Raw genomic sequence first — 14882 nt, forward strand, 5'->3', positions numbered from 1 at the left:
GTCCCCCTCCCCTACTCTCTCCCCACCTCCAGGGTTTGCACAGCCCCATCAAACACAAAGCCTTTCACGAGGCATGTCCCTGGCCATGTCCCTGCTCAAGAGCTCCCTGTGCCTGGGACAGGCCCAGGTGCGCCCGGGCAGTGAAGCCGGGAGGGGAGGGCTCAGGCAATCGGAGCCAGAGGAGCCAGGGGTTTCCAGGCAGTAGCCAGAGAGAGCAGCATTGTCCCCTGGTCTCCCACGTGCTTTCAGCGAGACAGAGAGAGAGAAACTACGATCCCTGCACACAGGTGCTCTAGAGCTGAACTCTTGGCATAAATCAGCCAACATCTTGGGCAAAGTAAATTATTTAACAATATTTTTAAAAACTACCTGCATTATATTATCCCAAGTATTTCTATACATACACCAGTCACCGGTGCATAATCAAGGAGGCTTCACCCATAAAACTATAAAAAGGAGCAGCAATAATCCTTCTGCATAACAAAAAAGCTGGTTTCTTCAACTTGCCCAATGCTGTACTGCCCTCTCTTGGAATAACTGAGTTAGGAAAGGCCATCATCAGTATCTCAGCCACGCTAGAACAAGGTCTGGATGAACATTAAGTCCTGTACAGCATACGCAGACTGAAATTTCTTCACTGGCAAACATTGTGGCTGGAAGTAGAACTGCCCTGGACGTACTAGCACTTTCTCAAGGAGGCGCGTGTGCCTTCATCAACACCACCTGTTGTACCTGTATTGACTGAGGTGGTCAAATCATACGAGAGGCCAACAAAATTAAAGACGCCACAGCAGTCTTGCCTAAAGTAGCTGAAAAAACCCTTTTGATTGGTAGGGTTGGCTCCCAGACTGAAGCAGACGGTTAGGGAAACGGTCCAAGATGGTGTAAAAGTACATTTTATTAGGATTATTGACCTTGGTAACTGTGAATGTATTGCTTCAGTTAATGTTATGTTGTAGCAGATTGATGCGTAAAAAAACAGAACCGGGTGTAACTCAAGCGTAGGCCCAAATAATGACGCTAAATATATTAACGGCTAGAGACAAAGAAAAGGAAGAAGTACTTGAACTAATGGCTACGAACTATTATGAAGGCTAGAGGCAAGAAAGGGTGATGGGACAGCACGGCCTACGCAGTGATCGGCCCGGGCTTCCCGGGAGTTGTGAGCAGGTTGTCTGTAGCCCCTTTACCGTACTCTAGACCTTTAACATGACGTGAGGTTGGAAGTCGCAAAGTGGGGAGTATGGAAGTAAAGCGGTTAATGCCGGTGGAATTGAAATAGTTGACGCCTCACAGGCCTTTGCAGGCCTATCTAGCAAATACACCTAGGAAAAACAAAAACAAAAACAAAAACAAATAACATCTGCAATGACCTTGCTGACGTCCGTGTTCCTAGCTATCGAAGCCATGTATTGACTGTAAAAAATTCTACTATCTGTTTTGCTGGAACCTCCTCTCCTGAAGTGATTCACTCCCTTTTTGCTGCTGATCCACACACACACACGCACGCACACACACACACACACACACGCACACACGCACGCACACCTGTTGTCCTGTGAAGGACAAGTTGTATAATCCAAAGGTATATTAACTCTTTAACAGCCTCATTAGGGCAGCCGCTGCTCTCGGCTCTCCCCTATAGCTATAGTAATAAATTGTTTCTGCTCTGACCGGAACCTAAATTGAATTCCATTTATTCTGAGAAGAAGGCAAAGGAGTAGTAAGAGAGAGAGAGAGAGAGAGAGACCTACCCAAGATGAGAAGATTCGGGAGGCTGGCTCAGACCACTTCTTCCAAGTGCTTGGCTCCTCTCTGAATCGTTCCCATTGCGTTTAGCAAGTCATAAGTAGTCCAGGAAATAACCTGGCAGGGTTCGGAAAAGCCCCGAGAGGTTTGCAACAGGAACGTATTTTGTGCCAAACAGCTCACCCACCACAGCCGCAAACACGCGCTCGCAGCCAAGTTCTCTTGGGTGTCCACACTGACCCTGAAATGCCTATAGCAGCGCCACAAAAATACAATTTCTGTGCTTCCTTGCTCTTCCCAAACTGACTACAGGCAGTTCACAGTACAAACGTTGTTCTGGCAAGGGCCGTTACCTACCACCCTCACTAACAAGCGCTCGCAGACAAGTTTTCCTGGGACACAACACCGCTGTGGCCCAGACACCTGCCTTCCCCACTAACAAGGGCTCACAGCCAAGTTCTCTTGGGCCCCTGCAACGGCGCTGGCAGTCCTATTCCAGCCCCACCACACCCATATCTCCATGCTTGCCTCTCTCTCCCCAAATGACACCACCCCCACCAACTGACTCTCAGAACAAACACAGTTCTGGCTAAGGGGCACGACCCCAAACAAGGGCGCAAAGCCAAGTTCCCTTGAGCTCCTACTGTTGCCTTGGCATGCCTGTTCCGGCCCCACAACAACTGCTCATTTGCGCTTCCTTGCTCTTCAAAAGCTGGCACCGTTCCTACTTGCAGACTGCACAAGAAATGTGATTCTGGCCAGGCCGCTCACCTACCACAAACACTAAGCGCACACAGAGAAGTTCCCTTTGGCCCCTACATTGGCCCTGGCACGCTATTCCAGCCCAGCAAAACTTACACCTCTGTGCTTACCCTCTCTTCACAGAATGTCACAACGGTGGAGGTTGGAAGAGACCTCTGGAGATCATTTAGTCCGGCACCCCTGCTCAAGCAGAGTCACCTAGAGCACGCTACTCAGGACCGTGTCCGAACGGCTTTTGAATTATGCCCAAGGATGGAGACTCCACAACCTCTCTGGGCAACCCATTCCAGGGCTCAGTCACCCTCACAGTAAAAAAGCTTTTCCTTAGATTCAGACGGAACTTCTTGTCTTTCAGTTTGAGACCATTGCCTCTCGTCCCATCCCCGGGTACCACTGAAGAGTCCGCCTCGGTCTTCTTTACACCCTCCCTTCAGACACTTATACAGATTGCTAAGGTCCCCCCTCAGACTTCTCCAGGCTAAACAGTCCCAGCTCTCTCAGCCCCCCCTTCTCAGAGGAGAGATGCTCTAGTCCCTTAATCATCTTATTGGCCCTTTGCCGGACTCGCTCCAGTAGCTCCTTATCTCTCTTGTACTGCAGAGCCCAGAACTGGATGCAGGACTCCAGACGTGGTGTCACAAGTGGTGAGCAGAAGGGAAGGATCACTCGCATCGATCTCCTGGCAGCACTCTTCCTAATGCAGCCCAGGATACCACTGGCCGCCTTTGCCACAAGGGCACGCGGCTGGCTCACGGTCAGCTTGTCCACTAGGACTCCCAGTTCCTTCCCTGCAGGGCTGCTTTCCAGCAAGTCAGCCCCCAGCATGTACTGGTGAAGGGGGTTACTCCTCCCTAGGTGCACCTGAAATTCTACTTTTCCTGTGATCTGATGGGGTCCCATTTAGGCGACCTCTCGTCCCCCTTATAAATCCCACACCCACACCCACCCCCACCCCAAACAAGCACACCCTGATGGAAACAAACCTCCCCCTTGAGACCTCTGGTATCTGTTTCAGACAACCGCTGCTGGTCCCCCTTACAAATCCCCAACACCTCTAACCAAACACCTTGTCAGAGTCCAGTACTCCCTGACCAGGTTCTTCTAGATATTCCACGCGTACGGAGAGTGCAATGTCTAATATAACAGTTTGTTTGGGGGGTGGGGGGAATTTGATGTTACACAGGGTTTTTGATTTAGCAGAGTGATTCAGCAATATACTGAAATCACAATTCAAGTGTACACGCCTAACAAAATCTAGCTAGACAGATCAATCACAGCACCAACGTGATTGCCATTACCGGTCTCAAATACGCTCGCCGTCACAACGCTGGGCGTCCCCAGTCGCCGGGAAGGAATGCGTGGGTTGATGCCAGCTCAAGCCCGTTGCTCTCTTCAAAATTTCTCTGTTAGCTGTTGAGGCTTCATACTCTCTCTTGGGCTGAGCCACATATACACTTTCCACATGCTGGTCTGGCTAATCTCAGGGAGGCATTCACTTCCTTTTGGTCAGCTCTGAAAAAAAAAAGAAAAAAACCCACTTACGCCAGGTCCAGGTAACGGATATGGCTGCTTATCTGGGACGAAGGCCACCCTTTGGTCCCCTTTGTCTTGAGATAACGTTAGTTCTCTGTGCAACAGCTGTGGGTCGCGAGCTGCATCCTACACTGTCCTTGGGATTTACGGGGCGCCTTGCCTTCTGAGCCTTCTCCCATCGTAGGGGTTGTTGGTCGGTCACACACACGCAGATCCTACCCCTTGAGCCCTTTCCACTGCACACAGCCCCTCTCTGCCCTCCCACACACAAGGATCCTGCTGCATTCAGATCCAACCAGACTGCCAGGCAGGGGCACGGTCCCACCCCTCCCCACCCCTCCCCCCTTTTTTTTAACCCAGCCCCAGGCACTTGTGATGCAAGGGATGTGCTTGCAGGATGGCATTATGAGCTCAGAGCCCCTCAGCCAACCCACATTGTGGGTCTCTCCTCCCACATTGTGTGCATCCCATTGCGTGCAGCGAAGCTGCTCACGCGTGCGGGCCTCCATGAGCTCCGAGGCATCCCTGGACCTGCAACGCTGCTGGCAGCTACCCTCGGACTGCCAAAGAACAGCGGGGTGCGGAGAGGAAGAGGCCCACTGCTGTGGGGAAGACAGGTACTGGGAGAAGGTCCAGAGGGTGAGGGAGGGAGGTGGCCGGAGAGGTAGAAGCCTGCCCCACCCACACATTATTGCACCCTGCCTCCGTGAGGCAGGTCCCTGGCTCCCCAGCAGGGACCAGTCTGTCCCTCATCCTCCTTGTTCACCTGTTTGACCCGACCCTACTGGCCTGGGGGAGGAGTTCAGCAGAGCACTGCGCTTTTCAGTCCTATCCTCCCTCCTGGCAGGGACTCCTGCCCAACAGACAGTCCTGAACCTGCCAGTCCTCCTTGTTCACAAGTCTCTGTGGCGGTGCTGGCAGTGGCGGTGCTGGCAGTGGCGGCAGCAGCAGCTGCTGCCGCAGCCACGGCCACAGCTGCGCCACGGCCACAGCAGGCTGACGAGGTGGCCGAGTGGTGAAGGCGATGGACTGCTAATCCATTGTGCTCTGCACGCATGGGTTCAAATCCCATCCTCGTCGGAGCCCAGGGACCAGCCCAGAAGGAGCCTTCTGGAGCAGGGGCCGCTCTTCCCATGCTGTTTCTGACAAGCGCCCATTTGTCAGGCTCTTGTCTACCAAGCAGGGCAGGTGACACCTCCCCAGGAAGGGAGTGTCCCCCTCCCCTACTCTCTCCCCACCTCCAGGGTTTGCACAGCCCCATCAAACACAAAGCCTTTCACGAGGCATGTCCCTGGCCATGTCCCTGCTCAAGAGCTCCCTGTGCCTGGGACAGGCCCAGGTGCGCCCGGGCAGTGAAGCCGGGAGGGGAGGGCTCAGGCAATCGGAGCCAGAGGAGCCAGGGGTTTCCAGGCAGTAGCCAGAGAGAGCAGCATTGTCCCCTGGTCTCCCACGTGCTTTCAGCGAGACAGAGAGAGAGAAACTACGATCCCTGCACACAGGTGCTCTAGAGCTGAACTCTTGGCATAAATCAGCCAACATCTTGGGCAAAGTAAATTATTTAACAATATTTTTAAAAACTACCTGCATTATATTATCCCAAGTATTTCTATACATACACCAGTCACCGGTGCATAATCAAGGAGGCTTCACCCATAAAACTATAAAAAGGAGCAGCAATAATCCTTCTGCATAACAAAAAAGCTGGTTTCTTCAACTTGCCCAATGCTGTACTGCCCTCTCTTGGAATAACTGAGTTAGGAAAGGCCATCATCAGTATCTCAGCCACGCTAGAACAAGGTCTGGATGAACATTAAGTCCTGTACAGCATACGCAGACTGAAATTTCTTCACTGGCAAACATTGTGGCTGGAAGTAGAACTGCCCTGGACGTACTAGCACTTTCTCAAGGAGGCGCGTGTGCCTTCATCAACACCACCTGTTGTACCTGTATTGACTGAGGTGGTCAAATCATACGAGAGGCCAACAAAATTAAAGACGCCACAGCAGTCTTGCCTAAAGTAGCTGAAAAAACCCTTTTGATTGGTAGGGTTGGCTCCCAGACTGAAGCAGACGGTTAGGGAAACGGTCCAAGATGGTGTAAAAGTACATTTTATTAGGATTATTGACCTTGGTAACTGTGAATGTATTGCTTCAGTTAATGTTATGTTGTAGCAGATTGATGCGTAAAAAAACACAACCGGGTGTAACTCAAGCGTAGGCCCAAATAATGACGCTAAATATATTAACGGCTAGAGACAAAGAAAAGGAAGAAGTACTTGAACTAATGGCTACGAACTATTATGAAGGCTAGAGGCAAGAAAGGGTGATGGGACAGCACGGCCTACGCAGTGATCGGCCCGGGCTTCCCGGGAGTTGTGAGCAGGTTGTCTGTAGCCCCTTTACCGTACTCTAGACCTTTAACATGACGTGAGGTTGGAAGTCGCAAAGTGGGGAGTATGGAAGTAAAGCGGTTAATGCCGGTGGAATTGAAATAGTTGACGCCTCACAGGCCTTTGCAGGCCTATCTAGCAAATACACCTAGGAAAAACAAAAACAAAAACAAAAACAAATAACATCTGCAATGACCTTGCTGACGTCCGTGTTCCTAGCTATCGAAGCCATGTATTGACTGTAAAAAATTCTACTATCTGTTTTGCTGGAACCTCCTCTCCTGAAGTGATTCACTCCCTTTTTGCTGCTGATCCACACACACACACGCACGCACACACACACACACACACACGCACACACGCACGCACACCTGTTGTCCTGTGAAGGACAAGTTGTATAATCCAAAGGTATATTAACTCTTTAACAGCCTCATTAGGGCAGCCGCTGCTCTCGGCTCTCCCCTATAGCTATAGTAATAAATTGTTTCTGCTCTGACCGGAACCTAAATTGAATTCCATTTATTCTGAGAAGAAGGCAAAGGAGTAGTAAGAGAGAGAGAGAGAGAGAGAGACCTACCCAAGATGAGAAGATTCGGGAGGCTGGCTCAGACCACTTCTTCCAAGTGCTTGGCTCCTCTCTGAATCGTTCCCATTGCGTTTAGCAAGTCATAAGTAGTCCAGGAAATAACCTGGCAGGGTTCGGAAAAGCCCCGAGAGGTTTGCAACAGGAACGTATTTTGTGCCAAACAGCTCACCCACCACAGCCGCAAACACGCGCTCGCAGCCAAGTTCTCTTGGGTGTCCACACTGACCCTGAAATGCCTATAGCAGCGCCACAAAAATACAATTTCTGTGCTTCCTTGCTCTTCCCAAACTGACTACAGGCAGTTCACAGTACAAACGTTGTTCTGGCAAGGGCCGTTACCTACCACCCTCACTAACAAGCGCTCGCAGACAAGTTTTCCTGGGACACAACACCGCTGTGGCCCAGACACCTGCCTTCCCCACTAACAAGGGCTCACAGCCAAGTTCTCTTGGGCCCCTGCAACGGCGCTGGCAGTCCTATTCCAGCCCCACCACACCCATATCTCCATGCTTGCCTCTCTCTCCCCAAATGACACCACCCCCACCAACTGACTCTCAGAACAAACACAGTTCTGGCTAAGGGGCACGACCCCAAACAAGGGCGCAAAGCCAAGTTCCCTTGAGCTCCTACTGTTGCCTTGGCATGCCTGTTCCGGCCCCACAACAACTGCTCATTTGCGCTTCCTTGCTCTTCAAAAGCTGGCACCGTTCCTACTTGCAGACTGCACAAGAAATGTGATTCTGGCCAGGCCGCTCACCTACCACAAACACTAAGCGCACACAGAGAAGTTCCCTTTGGCCCCTACATTGGCCCTGGCACGCTATTCCAGCCCAGCAAAACTTACACCTCTGTGCTTACCCTCTCTTCACAGAATGTCACAACGGTGGAGGTTGGAAGAGACCTCTGGAGATCATTTAGTCCGGCACCCCTGCTCAAGCAGAGTCACCTAGAGCACGCTACTCAGGACCGTGTCCGAACGGCTTTTGAATTATGCCCAAGGATGGAGACTCCACAACCTCTCTGGGCAACCCATTCCAGGGCTCAGTCACCCTCACAGTAAAAAAGCTTTTCCTTAGATTCAGACGGAACTTCTTGTCTTTCAGTTTGAGACCATTGCCTCTCGTCCCATCCCCGGGTACCACTGAAGAGTCCGCCTCGGTCTTCTTTACACCCTCCCTTCAGACACTTATACAGATTGCTAAGGTCCCCCCTCAGACTTCTCCAGGCTAAACAGTCCCAGCTCTCTCAGCCCCCCCTTCTCAGAGGAGAGATGCTCTAGTCCCTTAATCATCTTATTGGCCCTTTGCCGGACTCGCTCCAGTAGCTCCTTATCTCTCTTGTACTGCAGAGCCCAGAACTGGATGCAGGACTCCAGACGTGGTGTCACAAGTGGTGAGCAGAAGGGAAGGATCACTCGCATCGATCTCCTGGCAGCACTCTTCCTAATGCAGCCCAGGATACCACTGGCCGCCTTTGCCACAAGGGCACGCGGCTGGCTCACGGTCAGCTTGTCCACTAGGACTCCCAGTTCCTTCCCTGCAGGGCTGCTTTCCAGCAAGTCAGCCCCCAGCATGTACTGGTGAAGGGGGTTACTCCTCCCTAGGTGCACCTGAAATTCTACTTTTCCTGTGATCTGATGGGGTCCCATTTAGGCGACCTCTCGTCCCCCTTATAAATCCCACACCCACACCCACCCCCACCCCAAACAAGCACACCCTGATGGAAACAAACCTCCCCCTTGAGACCTCTGGTATCTGTTTCAGACAACCGCTGCTGGTCCCCCTTACAAATCCCCAACACCTCTAACCAAACACCTTGTCAGAGTCCAGTACTCCCTGACCAGGTTCTTCTAGATATTCCACGCGTACGGAGAGTGCAATGTCTAATATAACAGTTTGTTTGGGGGGTGGGGGGAATTTGATGTTACACAGGGTTTTTGATTTAGCAGAGTGATTCAGCAATATACTGAAATCACAATTCAAGTGTACACGCCTAACAAAATCTAGCTAGACAGATCAATCACAGCACCAACGTGATTGCCATTACCGGTCTCAAATACGCTCGCCGTCACAACGCTGGGCGTCCCCAGTCGCCGGGAAGGAATGCGTGGGTTGATGCCAGCTCAAGCCCGTTGCTCTCTTCAAAATTTCTCTGTTAGCTGTTGAGGCTTCATACTCTCTCTTGGGCTGAGCCACATATACACTTTCCACATGCTGGTCTGGCTAATCTCAGGGAGGCATTCACTTCCTTTTGGTCAGCTCTGAAAAAAAAAAGAAAAAAACCCACTTACGCCAGGTCCAGGTAACGGATATGGCTGCTTATCTGGGACGAAGGCCACCCTTTGGTCCCCTTTGTCTTGAGATAACGTTAGTTCTCTGTGCAACAGCTGTGGGTCGCGAGCTGCATCCTACACTGTCCTTGGGATTTACGGGGCGCCTTGCCTTCTGAGCCTTCTCCCATCGTAGGGGTTGTTGGTCGGTCACACACACGCAGATCCTACCCCTTGAGCCCTTTCCACTGCACACAGCCCCTCTCTGCCCTCCCACACACAAGGATCCTGCTGCATTCAGATCCAACCAGACTGCCAGGCAGGGGCACGGTCCCACCCCTCCCCACCCCTCCCCCTTTTTTTTTAACCCAGCCCCAGGCACTTGTGATGCAAGGGATGTGCTTGCAGGATGGCATTATGAGCTCAGAGCCCCTCAGCCAACCCACATTGTGGGTCTCTCCTCCCACATTGTGTGCATCCCATTGCGTGCAGCGAAGCTGCTCACGCGTGCGGGCCTCCATGAGCTCCGAGGCATCCCTGGACCTGCAACGCTGCTGGCAGCTACCCTCGGACTGCCAAAGAACAGCGGGGTGCGGAGAGGAAGAGGCCCACTGCTGTGGGGAAGACAGGTACTGGGAGAAGGTCCAGAGGGTGAGGGAGGGAGGTGGCCGGAGAGGTAGAAGCCTGCCCCACCCACACATTATTGCACCCTGCCTCCGTGAGGCAGGTCCCTGGCTCCCCAGCAGGGACCAGTCTGTCCCTCATCCTCCTTGTTCACCTGTTTGACCCGACCCTACTGGCCTGGGGGAGGAGTTCAGCAGAGCACTGCGCTTTTCAGTCCTATCCTCCCTCCTGGCAGGGACTCCTGCCCAACAGACAGTCCTGAACCTGCCAGTCCTCCTTGTTCACAAGTCTCTGTGGCGGTGCTGGCAGTGGCGGTGCTGGCAGTGGCGGCAGCAGCAGCTGCTGCCGCAGCCACGGCCACAGCTGCGCCACGGCCACAGCAGGCTGACGAGGTGGCCGAGTGGTGAAGGCGATGGACTGCTAATCCATTGTGCTCTGCACGCATGGGTTCAAATCCCATCCTCGTCGGAGCCCAGGGACCAGCCCAGAAGGAGCCTTCTGGAGCAGGGGCCGCTCTTCCCATGCTGTTTCTGACAAGCGCCCATTTGTCAGGCTCTTGTCTACCAAGCAGGGCAGGTGACACCTCCCCAGGAAGGGAGTGTCCCCCTCCCCTACTCTCTCCCCACCTCCAGGGTTTGCACAGCCCCATCAAACACAAAGCCTTTCAGGACCAGCCCAGAAGGAGCCTTCTGGAGCAGGGGCCGCTCTTCCCATGCTGTTTCTGACAAGCGCCCATTTGTCAGGCTCTTGTCTACCAAGCAGGGCAGGTGACACCTCCCCAGGAAGGGAGTGTCCCCCTCCCCTACTCTCTCCCCACCTCCAGGGTTTGCACAGCCCCATCAAACACAAAGCCTTTCACGAGGCATGTCCCTGGCCATGTCCCTGCTCAAGAGCTCCCTGTGCCTGGGACAGGCCCAGGTGCGCCCGGGCAGTGAAGCCGGGAGGGGAGGGCTCAGGCAATCGGAGCCAGAGGAGCCAGGGGTTTCCAGGCAGTAGCCAGAGAGAGCAGCATTGTCCCCTGGTCTCCCACGTGCTTTCAGCGAGACAGAGAGAGAGAAACTACGATCCCTGCACACAGGTGCTCTAGAGCTGAACTCTTGGCATAAATCAGCCAACATCTTGGGCAAAGTAAATTATTTAACAATATTTTTAAAAACTACCTGCATTATATTATCCCAAGTATTTCTATACATACACCAGTCACCGGTGCATAATCAAGGAGGCTTCACCCATAAAACTATAAAAAGGAGCAGCAATAATCCTTCTGCATAACAAAAAAGCTGGTTTCTTCAACTTGCCCAATGCTGTACTGCCCTCTCTTGGAATAACTGAGTTAGGAAAGGCCATCATCAGTATCTCAGCCACGCTAGAACAAGGTCTGGATGAACATTAAGTCCTGTACAGCATACGCAGACTGAAATTTCTTCACTGGCAAACATTGTGGCTGGAAGTAGAACTGCCCTGGACGTACTAGCACTTTCTCAAGGAGGCGCGTGTGCCTTCATCAACACCACCTGTTGTACCTGTATTGACTGAGGTGGTCAAATCATACGAGAGGCCAACAAAATTAAAGACGCCACAGCAGTCTTGCCTAAAGTAGCTGAAAAAACCCTTTTGATTGGTAGGGTTGGCTCCCAGACTGAAGCAGACGGTTAGGGAAACGGTCCAAGATGGTGTAAAAGTACATTTTATTAGGATTATTGACCTTGGTAACTGTGAATGTATTGCTTCAGTTAATGTTATGTTGTAGCAGATTGATGCGTAAAAAAACAGAACCGGGTGTAACTCAAGCGTAGGCCCAAATAATGACGCTAAATATATTAACGGCTAGAGACAAAGAAAAGGAAGAAGTACTTGAACTAATGGCTACGAACTATTATGAAGGCTAGAGGCAAGAAAGGGTGATGGGACAGCACGGCCTACGCAGTGATCGGCCCGGGCTTCCCGGGAGTTGTGAGCAGGTTGTCTGTAGCCCCTTTACCGTACTCTAGACCTTTAACATGACGTGAGGTTGGAAGTCGCAAAGTGGGGAGTATGGAAGTAAAGCGGTTAATGCCGGTGGAATTGAAATAGTTGACGCCTCACAGGCCTTTGCAGGCCTATCTAGCAAATACACCTAGGAAAAACAAAAACAAAAACAAAAACAAATAACATCTGCAATGACCTTGCTGACGTCCGTGTTCCTAGCTATCGAAGCCATGTATTGACTGTAAAAAATTCTACTATCTGTTTTGCTGGAACCTCCTCTCCTGAAGTGATTCACTCCCTTTTTGCTGCTGATCCACACACACACACGCACGCACACACACACACACACACACACACGCACACACGCACGCACACCTGTTGTCCTGTGAAGGACAAGTTGTATAATCCAAAGGTATATTAACTCTTTAACAGCCTCATTAGGGCAGCCGCTGCTCTCGGCTCTCCCCTATAGCTATAGTAATAAATTGTTTCTGCTCTGACCGGAACCTAAATTGAATTCCATTTATTCTGAGAAGAAGGCAAAGGAGTAGTAAGAGAGAGAGAGAGAGAGAGAGACCTACCCAAGATGAGAAGATTCGGGAGGCTGGCTCAGACCACTTCTTCCAAGTGCTTGGCTCCTCTCTGAATCGTTCCCATTGCGTTTAGCAAGTCATAAGTAGTCCAGGAAATAACCTGGCAGGGTTCGGAAAAGCCCCGAGAGGTTTGCAACAGGAACGTATTTTGTGCCAAACAGCTCACCCACCACAGCCGCAAACACGCGCTCGCAGCCAAGTTCTCTTGGGTGTCCACACTGACCCTGAAATGCCTATAGCAGCGCCACAAAAATACAATTTCTGTGCTTCCTTGCTCTTCCCAAACTGACTACAGGCAGTTCACAGTACAAACGTTGTTCTGGCAAGGGCCGTTACCTACCACCCTCACTAACAAGCGCTCGCAGACAAGTTTTCCTGGGACACAACACCGCTGTGGCCCAGACACCTGCCTTCCCCACTAACAAGGGCTCACAGCCAAGTTCTCTTGGGCCCCTGCAACGGCGCTGGCAGTCCTATTCCAGCCCCACCACACCCATATCTCCATGCTTGCCTCTCTCTCCCCAAATGACACCACCCCCACCAACTGACTCTCAGAACAAACACAGTTCTGGCTAAGGGGCACGACCCCAAACAAGGGCGCAAAGCCAAGTTCCCTTGAGCTCCTACTGTTGCCTTGGCATGCCTGTTCCGGCCCCACAACAACTGCTCATTTGCGCTTCCTTGCTCTTCAAAAGCTGGCACCGTTCCTACTTGCAGACTGCACAAGAAATGTGATTCTGGCCAGGCCGCTCACCTACCACAAACACTAAGCGCACACAGAGAAGTTCCCTTTGGCCCCTACATTGGCCCTGGCACGCTATTCCAGCCCAGCAAAACTTACACCTCTGTGCTTACCCTCTCTTCACAGAATGTCACAACGGTGGAGGTTGGAAGAGACCTCTGGAGATCATTTAGTCCGGCACCCCTGCTCAAGCAGAGTCACCTAGAGCACGCTACTCAGGACCGTGTCCGAACGGCTTTTGAATTATGCCCAAGGATAGAGACTCCACAACCTCTCTGGGCAACCCATTCCAGGGCTCAGTCACCCTCACAGTAAAAAAGCTTTTCCTTAGATTCAGACGGAACTTCTCCTGAGCTTCACAGAATCACAGAATCACAGAATCATTTTGGTTGGAAGGGACCTCTGGAGATCATCTAGTCCAACCTCCCTGCTCAAGCAGGGACCTCTGGAGCATATTGCCCAGGATCACATCCAGACGGGTTTTGAATATCTCCAGCGAAGGAGACTCCACTACCTCTCTGGGCAACCTGTTCCAATGCTCTGTCACCCTCACAGTGAAGAAGTTTTTTCTCAGGTTCAGATGGAACTTCCTGTGGTTCAATTTGTGCCCATTGCCTCTTGTCCTGTCGCTGGGCACCACGGAGAAGAGGCTGGCCTCATCCTCTTGACACTCCCCCTTCAGATACTTGTACACGTTGATGAGATCCCCTCTCAATCTTCTCTTCTCCAGGCTCAACAGGCCCAGCTCTTGCAGCCTTTCTTCAGAGGAGAGGTGCTCTAGCCCTCTAATCATCTTGGTAGCCCTCCTCTGGACTCTCCAGTAGCGCCATGTCTCTCTTGTCCTGGGGAGCCCAGAACTGGACACAGGACTCCAGGTGAGGCCTCACCGGGGCTGAGGAGAGGGGCAGGATCACCTCCATCGACCTGCTGGCAACACTCTGCCTAATGCACCCCAGAAGACTGTTGGTCTTCTTGGCCACAAGGGCACACTGCTGCCTCATGCTTAACTTGTTGTCTACCAGCACTCCCAGGTCCTTCTCAGCAGAGTTACTTTCCAGCAGGTCAACCCCCAGCCTGTCCTGGTGCCTGGGATTATTTCTCCCTAGGTGCAGGATCCCGCACTTGCCTTTGTTGAACTTCAGGAGGTTCCTCTCCGCCCACCTCTCCAGCCTGTCCAGGTCCCTCTGAATGGCAGCACAGTCTTCTGGTGTGTTAGCGTCTCCCCCCAGGAGGGGGGGTCTCTTGCTGCTCCCAAAGGCAGCAGACTTTTCTCCTGCTAAAAGAGGAACCTGCCTTTCCAAATCCCTCTTCTAAATCATCTTCCATGGACAGTAGCCCCTAGTTCTGGTGTGGAAAAGCTACACAGAAAAGAACTGAGACTAGGCGCTAGTACAGGAAGGCTTTCTGTAGGGGCAAAAATCAAGAAACTCAGGAGATGCTGTCTTTGCTAATGGAGAAGTCAGTGGGGACAGCAGCAGGGAAAACTTTGATTAGTCTGCCATGTTCAGGTGGGCCAAGAGAGACCAGGTAACTCACCCTTCAATAGGATTCCCAAAGAAATCGAAGTAGCCCAGGAAACCTGAGCTACTTACACTGTGAAGGGCCACAGTCAGGCCTGCATTTCTCTCCAGTCTTTACGTGCAGTGGGCATAAAACCTCATGCATAA

The 14882-nt window shown here is 51.9% G+C and overlaps 2 non-coding genes across 2 annotated transcripts; both read left to right on the forward strand.

The window, feature by feature from the left end:
- The first annotated feature begins 5042 nt into the window (after positions 1-5042).
- TRNAS-GCU (transfer RNA serine (anticodon GCU)) lies at positions 5043-5124 on the forward strand. The gene has a single exon. It is a non-coding gene; the product is annotated as a tRNA-Ser (tRNA).
- A 5174-nt stretch (positions 5125-10298) lies between these two features.
- On the forward strand, positions 10299-10380 carry TRNAS-GCU (transfer RNA serine (anticodon GCU)). Its single transcript has one exon. It is a non-coding gene; the product is annotated as a tRNA-Ser (tRNA).
- Positions 10381-14882: the final 4502 nt, after the last annotated feature.

The sequence above is a fragment of the Struthio camelus genome, chromosome 19 (assembly GCF_040807025.1).
Source record: "Struthio camelus isolate bStrCam1 chromosome 19, bStrCam1.hap1, whole genome shotgun sequence".
Taxonomy (NCBI): Eukaryota; Metazoa; Chordata; class Aves; order Struthioniformes; family Struthionidae; genus Struthio; species Struthio camelus.